Source organism: Candoia aspera, chromosome 4, assembly GCF_035149785.1.
Source record: "Candoia aspera isolate rCanAsp1 chromosome 4, rCanAsp1.hap2, whole genome shotgun sequence".
NCBI classification, from domain to species: domain Eukaryota; kingdom Metazoa; phylum Chordata; class Lepidosauria; order Squamata; family Boidae; genus Candoia; species Candoia aspera.
In genome coordinates, this window is record NC_086156.1 from 15,857,303 (window position 1) to 15,864,798 (window position 7,496).

General features: G+C 38.2%; 1 long non-coding RNA gene across 1 annotated transcript; it reads right to left on the bottom strand.

Moving 5' to 3' along the window:
* Nucleotides 1-441: 441 nt before the first annotated feature.
* LOC134496164 (uncharacterized) lies at nt 442-7,189 on the bottom strand. Its single transcript, XR_010067864.1, has 4 exons — nt 7,063-7,189; nt 5,895-6,023; nt 4,062-4,187; nt 442-564 (listed from the first exon to the last, which is right to left on the bottom strand). It is a non-coding gene; the product is annotated as an uncharacterized LOC134496164 (long non-coding RNA).
* Nucleotides 7,190-7,496: the final 307 nt, after the last annotated feature.

Below are 7,496 nucleotides of genomic sequence, written 5' to 3' on the forward strand. Positions count from 1 at the left end.
ACAGCGTTCAAATCTGAGCTTAAGTGAAAATTTCCTGACCCCACCTCCCACTCCTCTGATTTCTATAGGTCCAAATTAATTGTCCTTTTTGCAGTTGAACAGTTTTTCTGACACATTAATACATATTATTCTTAATTGCAATAGGCAAATGCTACCTCTGTTCACAGTACTGTAAATTTGGGTTGTCAAACCCTATTTTTACAACTAAAAACGAGTACACCAGCAACATGTTCATTGAAGATGACAGTCTTTCCCAACCTGGTAACTTCCAGATGAATCTATGAGTACTTAGTAGGCTTTCCTGAAACAATTTTTCATTTGGAAGACAGTGAATGAGTTACAGTACCGAAGGCAACTAGTAATCAGGTACCTCCATCCCAAGTACCCAAGTTTAACTGATTCCAAATATATAAGTATAAACAACATCCCACATACCACTAACACTCCCTGGTTGGGTAGATGCACATTTCTGAATTTCTTGTAGCTCTTTCCGATTAGATTCCAGTGTTTCCAGTAACTGATGCTTTTTCTCAGCCAATTCATGCAACTCATGTAATTCCTTTTCTGTAAGCAAACAGAATCAAGTCAGGGTTATTCTGAGTCTCCTTTTCACCCTTCCCACTTTCCCAGGACTGAGTTGTCATTTACTGTAGAGATAAGGAAGATGATGACAGAAATATGTAAGAACTGTTACCTAGGCAAAAGGGGCTGAAACTTTTTTTTCATTATGAGGGTGTGTGTGTGTATTAACATTTGTGATTATAATAATAAAATCTAATACAAACTTAAAGAAAGAAGAGAGGAAGAGTAAAAAGTCAAGGAAAAAGAAAAAAAGGAAAAGAGAAGTAAGAATAAAGAAAGAGAAAAGAAATTATACAGTGATGTCCAAACTTCATCACAAGTATATACAAATTTAGTAACTCTCCACCACCTCTAAGGTTAGAAACTTTTATTCTTCATCCCATATCCCATCTCTTATCTATAAACAAATCCATAAAGCATCATCTTTTCAGTCCTGGTGTCAGCAGAAAGTCCAAAAAAGGTAGCCAGAAGTAACAACATATCTTATTTTAACCTTGATCAAATAAACCAACTTTATATTCCCTCCTTTTACTTCTAACAGTCTTAATCTTTAGTTCGTTTAAATATTGTAGGATGTGATTTCTCTTCACTTCTTCTTTATCCCATCGTATAGAGTTCTTCAAGGCTTTAACAAGCCTCTTTTCTAAATCCAGTAGGAAAAAATTATCCAGGTCACTCTCTTGGTTTGTCATTTGTACTTCCTTTTAAAATTTTAAAACCACCCAATTTCTTTTGTAAATCCAGTGAAACATCCTCTAGAAAGACTGGGAGCAAGGAGGCAGGCTGTTGATCTCTTAAAATGGATTAAAATTCAGCAGCAGCATGATGCTTAGGCCAGGGCTGAGATAGATGACCTCCAGGGAGACCCACATGACAATTCTTCACCTTCCATAGTTCAGGAGGGGCAGCTGTTGCACAATGTGTTTTTATATGATCCCCTTCCTTTAAGGGAAGAGGTATTATAGGTAGTCCTCCCTTAACAACGGTAACTGGGATCGGAATTTCCATTGCTAAGCAATGTGGTTGTAAAGCACAATGTCATGTGACCACACTGCTTAGCAAAAGCAGTTATAGCAGTCCCCAGTTACCATTATTAAGTGAGGACCACATGGGTTGTTAAGTGAGGAACTCACATGATCGCAACTTCTGACTTCCTGCCAGCTTCCCAATGACTTTGCTTGTAGGAAGCTGGCAGGTAAGGTTGCAAATCGCAATCACATGACCATGGGACACTGCAATATTTGGAAATCTGGGCTGGTTGCCAAGCACCCAGATGTGGGGGCACTGTGATGGCTGGAACTTCGAGGACCAATCGTACCACTCGTTCAGTGCTGTTGCAAGTTTGAATGGTCACTGAACGAGTGGTTGTTAACCAAGGACCACCTGTACAACTCTGCTATGGCAATAGGATGGCTGGACATGGGGGAGTGTTTAATATTCAGCATTAGAGACTTCTGGTAACTAAGAATGAGGGTAGACATCAGGGATTATGTTTCAACTTGTCATGAAAGGCACCAGGCAAAATCTGTTCCTGGAAAGCCAGCTGGCTTGCTGCAACCTCTAAGCTTATCTTTGTGATCCTGGGACACAGTAATGACTGAATTTGATTACTGATCTCTCCCTGGTACAGGGTTATATGAGCATTCTGATAGTGGTGGCTTTGTTTAAAAGCTTGGGCCATTTCATTCCTTGCAAGGGCCTCCCTACAGCTCAGGAAACAACACAGCTTTTTAAAGATCAGAGCCCTGTTCAACCATGTGATCTCAGATCACTAATTGCGATTTACCTCCATGTTTTGGAAGGCCCTCTTTCCATTACTGAACATTAAAATTAATCTTTCTTCTCATCATCCAGCATCAAATGGAGAATCTGAGAGGTTGAACCAAATATTTCAGCAATATTTAAGGTACTATGACTGTTACCAACAAAAAAAATTGGACTGAGCGGTTGTCACTTGCAGAATTTGCCTACAACTCAGTACATTCCTCCATCAGCATGTCCCTATTTCAGGCAGCTTACAGGCTCTCCTCCCTACCCCCATGTTGCCCACCAGAACTCTTGCATTTGCATCTCCTCACACCTCAGATTTTCTGCAGGAGAGGCAAGCAGCTCAGTGCCTCTTAAAAACAAGGCTAGATTTAGCAAAAACAGCATACAAGCAAGCAACAGAAACAAACAGAAAAGATAGTGCAAAATTACTGAAAGGGATCAGATGCGGCTTCTACGAAGTATGTGCCTCCTGCCCAACCTTCCAAGAAGGTGGACTCAAAGTTTGTTGGCCCCTTCCCAGTGGTTCAGCAAATAAATCTAGTGGCCTTTCATTTGCAATTACTGGCATCAATAAAGATTCACCCTGTTTTTCCATCAATCATTGCTTGTGTGGGAGGCACCCCCTCCCCCTGCAATTTCGACTAGAACAGCTCCACCTCTTCCAATTCTGGTGGGTAGGGAGGAAGAGTATGAAGTAGAGCCTATTCTGGACTTTAGATGCAAGGGGAAACATTTGGAATACCTGATTCAGTGGAAGGGCTATCCAGAGTCAGAGAGATCATGGGAGAATGCAACAGATGTGCAAGCCCCATAACTTGCACATCTCCAATTGCTCTCTTGAGGGGATGACCAGTTAGCACAGTCTCACATATTTCAGGCATCTCATGCAAGATGATGATGGACTAGTAAAATCATTATGCTAGGCAAGTTTGAAAGAAACAGAAGGGAAAGCCAAGAGATGAGGTAGATGAATGGGATTAAAGTGATTTATAGTGCTAGCTTTGAAAGAACTACAATAGAAGAACTACAGTATAAGGATATTCCAGGAGACAAGTTGAGATAGCAAACATTGCTCCATGCAGACCTATACTTCATCCACCAAACTAAAGAAACTGAATTTAATCAATCTGTAAATTTAGAAAATTAACTTAAAAAAACAAATTCAGTGATATACGCAAAGTTGACCAAAATAGAAACCTGGAAATCTCAGCCTGTTCACGAAGCACAGTATAGTCAGGTATTTTGAGATAGGTTCTGAATCCAGAATATAATGAAACCAAATGAAGATTATTCATAATAACTCATGTAGTGTTTCATCAGAGCTGAAGGGTTATTACAGTAACCCTAATTCCTGTAATAAATCTGCATCAAGGAGCACCAGAAAGAGTGACCAGTACCAGGGAAATGCTGGGTCAGATGAAGGGCTTCATTATTGTAAAAACTGGATAGTTTGGTCCCCTGTGTCCAGTACTGATTGATATAAGGCGTGCTTAACATTTAAATATAAACGATAATGAATAAAAATTAATGCAAATACACTGGGGTTCTCAAATGGATTTAAATCTAGACAGGATGGAAAGGAGTCCAATTGTCTGCCTCTTTCTGATAGCCTGACTGATTACACTGATTGCTAAGTTTACAGTACTAAAACTATATGCATAATCAATGCCACCTTTTCTAAAATTCTTAGTAATTTTTTTCTTACTTACCAGAAGGTTGTATAAACGTAATTCTTTCTGAAGCACGACGACATGCATTCTGTATACCCTCTAGGGTTGCCTCCAGATCCACGGTCAAATGTCTTTTTTGCTCAATGAACTCCTGGAGCTTATGCTCTACAAAAATCCATAATAAAATATTACTGTACATAAAAATAATTAAGTTCATTAAGTTGATCCTTAGTATTATCTAGATTTCAAATTTTAATGATTAGCTTCTATTTAGTATTTCTGGTGTAACTTCCAAAGTGGAATGAAATCCTGCATTCCAAAAACTTTCATCCTTTTACAATTGGTTAAATTCCTTTGCACTTCATACACTGCATAATAGATGTTAAAATTATTAAATGATTTTGGCAGGATAGAGACACTGTCTATATTCTTAGAAATGTAACCTAGCTTGATTATGGGATTATAATGCTGCTGTGCTGAGAATGTCGACAGAACTATGAATTCCTATGCCTCTTTCTCCCACAGCATTATCTTTGAACAAGTGCATAGGTTGAAATTAAGTTGCAGTGTTTAAATCTGAGCTTAAGTACAAAACTCCCTGATCCTAGTTCTCTATCCTCTGCTTTCTATATGGCCAAGTTAACTTAACTTTTTTGCAGTTGAACAGTTTTTCTGACACAACTGTAATACATATGATTCTTTCCTGCAATAAGCAAATGTTTTCTGTGCTTGTAGCACTGTACATTTGGGTGGTCAAAGGCTAATACCTCTCTTTACAACTAAAAATGAGTTCACCAGCAACACATTCATTGAAGTGGAAAGTCCTTCCCAACCTGATAACTTCCAGATTAATCTGTAAGCACTTTGCAGGCCTTCCTAAAATTGTTTTTCACTTGGTATAAAATGAATGTGTAACAGTAGAAAGGCTAATGGCAATCAAGTATTTTCATCCCAAGCACCTGTTTAACTATCTGATTCCAAATATGCAAGGGTTGAATGAAAAGTAATGCCTCCACTTCCATTATTTTATTTTAAATAGGAATATTTTAATAAATGAAACAGGAAACTTATGCTTGATACAAACTCTTTTGTTACCTGTGTTCTCCAAATAATCACCACCATTCACTATACACTTCTGACAATGATGGAAAAGCTTCTTGAAGTTGCCATGAACAAACTTTACACTTTCTTTCTTCAACCGTGTCCTTTCTACCTCTTGAGTTAAATGGATGCCCCCAAAAATAATCCTTCAGTTTTGGGAAAAGGTAGAAATCTCATGGTACAGTCTCAACAGTATGGCAAATGGAATAAGAATGTGAGACTGATCTTCACAGTTGTCTCTTGGGTGGCTCTTGAGGGTATGAGGCCTAGTGTTGTCATGTTGCAATGCCATTTCTTTCTTATGCTTCCAAACGCTGCTTATTCATTGTTTCAAATGTGTGAGTGTTGCAATATAGCACTCTGAGTTGATAGCGGGGTCAAGTTCAAAGAAATCCATGTTACCACCATCTGCATCCCCAAAAATGGTAACTATGAGTTTTCTTCGTGAAGCCTGGGTTTTGCATTTTTTTTATAGGTGAAGCTTTGCGGCAGTATTCCATGAACTGATACATTGTTTCTGGGTCATAATGATGAATCCTTCAGCAGTCAAAAATTCAAGCACAGCATATTGCTTACTCACTGCAGACTTCTGTTTCACAAATAGCAACGCAACCCTTTCTCACAGCCATTCTCAACAACAGAAAGAGCAGACACTAAGAAATACATCAAAACTTCTAGCATGTTAGTACTGCCATCTATTGGTGACTTCTAACATTGGAAGCATTATTTTTCATTCAACCTTCATACGTATTGAAGAAACATCCCACATACCACTGATGCTGCCTGGATGGGTAGCTGCAAGTTCCTGAATTCCTTGTAGCTCTTTCTGATTAGATTCCAGTGCTTCCAGTAACTGCTGCTTCTTCTCAGACAGTTCATGCAACTCATGTACTTCCTTTTCTGCAATTAGAAACTTTATAAAAGATCCCTTCAGAAATATTTTCAAGCTCCTCACTTCTGCATTGCTTACAAAGAAAAAAGCAACCTTTTATAGTGCCAGATTTGAACATCTAAAGGACCCTAAATGTCAGGATGGAGACAATCCAGGAGCAATAGGTAATGGCATCTGGATGCCTCACCTGAACATGGGTTAAGTAGTAAAAGAGAAGCAGAGCACACATATGGGTGGAGATTAGAAGCTTGCAGTTTAGGGAAAGAACAAAGGAGGGGGGCCAAGCATTTCAGTGCAGCAGTTGGAGAGATGTTTAGACAAGCGTGCAGCTCAAGGTCAGTGACTGGCACTTTCTGGAACAAGGTGTAAAACCAAAGGGAATTTTGCCAGACAGTAAATCACAGCAAAGAGGAGGGGGGAAGGAGGAGAGTAACTGAACTGTTTTAAGGGAAAGATTTGGGCACAAAAATCATTTGTGGCTTTGCTTGAGTTTGGAATCATCTATCTCAATAAAGAACGGCATATATCCTTCATGGCTTGTATTGGGAGTTACTGCTTTTGAGATTGCCAGGACCAAGACCCTCACAGTAAGTTTTGAATCCAAAATATGAATAAAACCATTTGAAAATTATTCATAATTACTTGCATAGCATTTCATCAGAGCTGAAAGGCTACTATAAATGTGTAGTACGGGGTATCAGAAAGAGTGACCATTATTAACTAAATGCTCTCTCAGATTAAATGGTTTATTATCATAAAACCAAAGAGGGGGTCCAGAGGTCCAGTACTGATTTACACAAGTTCTGCTTAAAATACTCATAAATATAAATGCCAATGAAAATTACAATTAATTTTTTTTTTAAATGCAGGTACCCTGGAATTGTCAAATGTATTTGAATGGAAGGATGGAATGGAAAAAACTCCAATTGTCCTTCTCTCTCTTATAGCCTCACTGATTACACTGATTGCTAGACTTACAATACGAAAACAGTTTGCATAATCATTGCCACCTTTTCTAAAATTCTTAGTAATATATTTCTTATTTACCAGAAGGTGGTACAAATGTAGTTCTTTCTGAAGCACAACGACATGCATTTTGTATACCATCTAGAGTTGCCTCCAGATCTACAGTCAAACGTCTTCTTTGCTCAGTTAACTCCTGCAGTTTATGCTCTATAAAAAATCCATAATAAAATATTATTATGCATAAAAATAGTTAAGTTCATTAAGATCATTCTTACTATTATCTAGATTTCAAAAGTTGAATTGTTACCTTGTATCTAATATTTCTGGTATCATTTCTAAAGTGAAATGAATTCCTGTCTCCCCACCCACTCACAAGTGATTAAATAGTGCAACACTTCATGCATCATAGAATGGATATTAAAATTATTAAATGGTTTTGGAAGGATAGTGCTTCTGCCTATAATCTCAGGAATATAAGCCATCTTGATTATAGGATGGCAAAGCTGCCATGCTGA